Source organism: Oncorhynchus nerka, linkage group LG17 (genome assembly GCF_034236695.1).
Source record: "Oncorhynchus nerka isolate Pitt River linkage group LG17, Oner_Uvic_2.0, whole genome shotgun sequence".
NCBI classification, from domain to species: Eukaryota; Metazoa; Chordata; class Actinopteri; order Salmoniformes; family Salmonidae; genus Oncorhynchus; species Oncorhynchus nerka.
This window is the reverse complement of record NC_088412.1, coordinates 48,673,232-48,676,303: the sequence shown is the minus strand read 5'-3', so window position 1 is coordinate 48,676,303 and position 3,072 is coordinate 48,673,232.

Genomic DNA, 3,072 nt, shown 5'->3' with positions numbered 1-3,072 from the left:
GAGCCTGTATAGATCCTATCTTCTCGGTCTGCACAATAATCAGAAATAGATTAATTACTTGAGTGCGTGTTAATTAATATCGTACAGATTGGTTTCGCACAGCCTCTTGTGTAAAACAAGGGGTAGATGTGACAGTACCCGCTTCCGACGTGCGGCTCCAGCCACAGGACAACACCAGCCATGGGGACGGGCGAGGAGCAGCCTGGTCCAGACGGCGAAGGTGAAAATCTCAGATGATGTTGGGATCTAGAATGGAACTCAACACCGGACCATACCCTTCCCAATCCACCAGGTACTGGAGCCGACATCCATGATGTCGGGAGTCCAGGAGGGATCTGATAGGCGGGGCTTCTCTCAATGTCCAGGGGAGGCGTACGGGTGTCGTGGGGGACAGCATCAGCCAGGGGATCAGGAACCACCGGCCTGAGGAGGGAAACATGAAAGAGGTGAGATCCGGTGGTTAGTGGGAGCCGTGGTCTATATGTTGACCCTCCAGAGGACCTTGAAAGGCCCCACAAATAGGGGCTGAGCTTCCACCATGCTCCTTCTGGCGGTGGACTGTGTGCTGAAGCCTCACATGGGCGTGGTTCCAAACCTCCTCTGGGCACCTGAATCACTCGTCCACGGAGCCAGGGCTGGCTCATAACCCATAACACATTGGAAGGGAGTGAGCCAGGTGGAGAAGTGACGCAATGAATTCGGGGCATTATCGCCCAGGATAGGAATTGGGTCCACTTCCCCTGCTGTTCCTGGCAGTGGAACTTTCCCAGCTCCTGATTCATCCTCTCCACCTTCCTGTTAGACTGAGGCCACCAGTACTTCGAGGAGATGGATGAAATAGTGTGGGTAATACCTGGGTATCCAGCGGCGAGGGATGTGTGCGCCTAGGTCAACAGCCGATCCCTCACCTCTTTGGGGACATAGATGCACTCAGGAGGACAGGTAGCAGGTGCGGTTTCCCTCTCCAGAGCCTTGGGGATGTCTACATCTACATCCCAAAACATGGGGCCAATGTTTTGGGAGGACGGAATGGTGGGCTGGAGGGCAATCACAGGACTCTCAACTGATGTAGAACCACAAGGTAAGGAAAAACAGGTATTCCGACATCCGGGTGCCCAGGAAGGGAATGCTTTCTTGGTACAAGGGTCCCACAGTGAAGGTGAGTGGTGCTGTGATATGCATGATAGTGCCGGTTACCAACGGTCGTTTATCCAAGGCTTGGACAGGGAAAGGAGAGGACAGCGGGTACGTGGTGATGTTCAGGGAGGGAACGGGGCCTGGTCGATAAAATTCCCCTCAGAACCAGAGTCCACTTGAGCCGTAGAAACAACACCTGATGGGCAGCCAACCAGTGAAATGGAAACCAGGAAGGGTTTCTTGGAAAACGATGAAGAAGGAATACTAACGCCTACCCTGGGAGACGGATGATCACAGGGTCGTCCCTCTGCCCCAGTGGACACCGGGTTGGAATGCCTCGGACATCGCTGGAGCCAGTGCCCCTCCTGGCCGCAGCAGGGACACAGCTGTCTCCGGCGACGTCACTCTGCCGCAGAGAGGTGTGTGACCCCTATCTCAATAGGTTCAGACTCTGCCCCAGGACGGCCAAAGGAGGAGGGTGAGGGGCGATGCAGGCAACAGGGCTCCCAAGGAAGGTTGTCCAGGTGAATGGCCATCACGATGAGTGTGTACAAGGAAAGGTTGTCGTCCCGGTACGCCAAATCCATCTGGACCTCCTCACGCAGTCCTCTTCGGAATAGGGTGCGTAGCGCCGGCTCATTCCAGCCACTGCAGGCTGCACCAGTCCGCAAGGTCTTGGCACCCTGCCGGAGTTGAAGTAGTCGCTCACCTCCCTCTCTGCCCTGCGGTGGATGGTCGAAGACCGCCCTGAACAGAGCTATGAAACCCCATAGGAACCCAACTCCTCCTCTCCTCTCTCCCAGATGGCCGTAGCCTACCCCAACACCCGCCCGGTCAGCAGGGAAATGATCGTGGCAACCTTGGACCTCTTGGTGGTGGGCGCTCCTGTCTGATGGGTGAAATACAAGGAGCACTAGAGTAGGAAGCCATGGCATTTGGATGGAATCCTGTCATACTTGTCCGGGAGGGATAGTTGTGAATCGCTGACCTGGGCGGACTGCTGGGTAGGATGGGGGACTGGCCTGCTGGGACGACTTGTGGTAGAAGGCCCTCCACTATTTGAAGGACGTGGAGGACCTCATCGATAGCCTCACCCAGTTGAAGTCCAGGTGTGCATAATGATGGGGTGCCAGGTGTGCATAATAATAGATGCCAGGTGTGCTTAATGATGGGTTGCCAGGACCGGTGGTTAGTAGACCAGCGAAGTCGAGCAGGGGAGGGGGAGTAGGCATGCCACACTGAATTATCACAGTGAATTATTGTAATGTTTGTTCATGTGGCAATCTATCCCATAAGGGATGGGTTGCCAACTGGCGAGTTGAAACGAAAATAAAATTGTATTCATTCAGTTAGTTTGGTTAGCTACTTGGTTAACTAATGAATTGTCTGCATTGACCCCTTTTTGCACTTACTTTATTGACTCATCAGATAAGCTATCCTGTTGCCGAGTCACTTCATCTCTACTCATATGTACATATCTATCTCAATTACCTCGTACCCCTAGTCATCTAGCAATCGACTCGGTACTGGTAACCCTTGGTATCATTAGTCATAATGTCTCTATTATTACGTGTTTTACTTTTCTATTATATCTTTGATTTGATTTGAAAACTGATCCTATTCTGAGATGCTTTATGTATATGTGCCCTGATGGATCCCATCCCGGCCTCCAGCCACGAGTCCCAACAGGTAGCACAACACAGCACAGCACAACACATCACACAATGCCTCCAGTTTATGTAATAAGCTAAAGAATGCCAACTCTCTGGTTTTAAATCACGCAAAGTGTTGAGTGACCTGAGCAACATGGTGGTGGTGTTTGTGTGTGTGAGTGTGCTTGAATGTGCGCGTATGCGTGTGTGTGTGAATGTATCTGTGCTCATTTAGTGTGTGCCTGTGTGTGGTTGACAGAGAGCACGATAGAGAGAGGTAGAC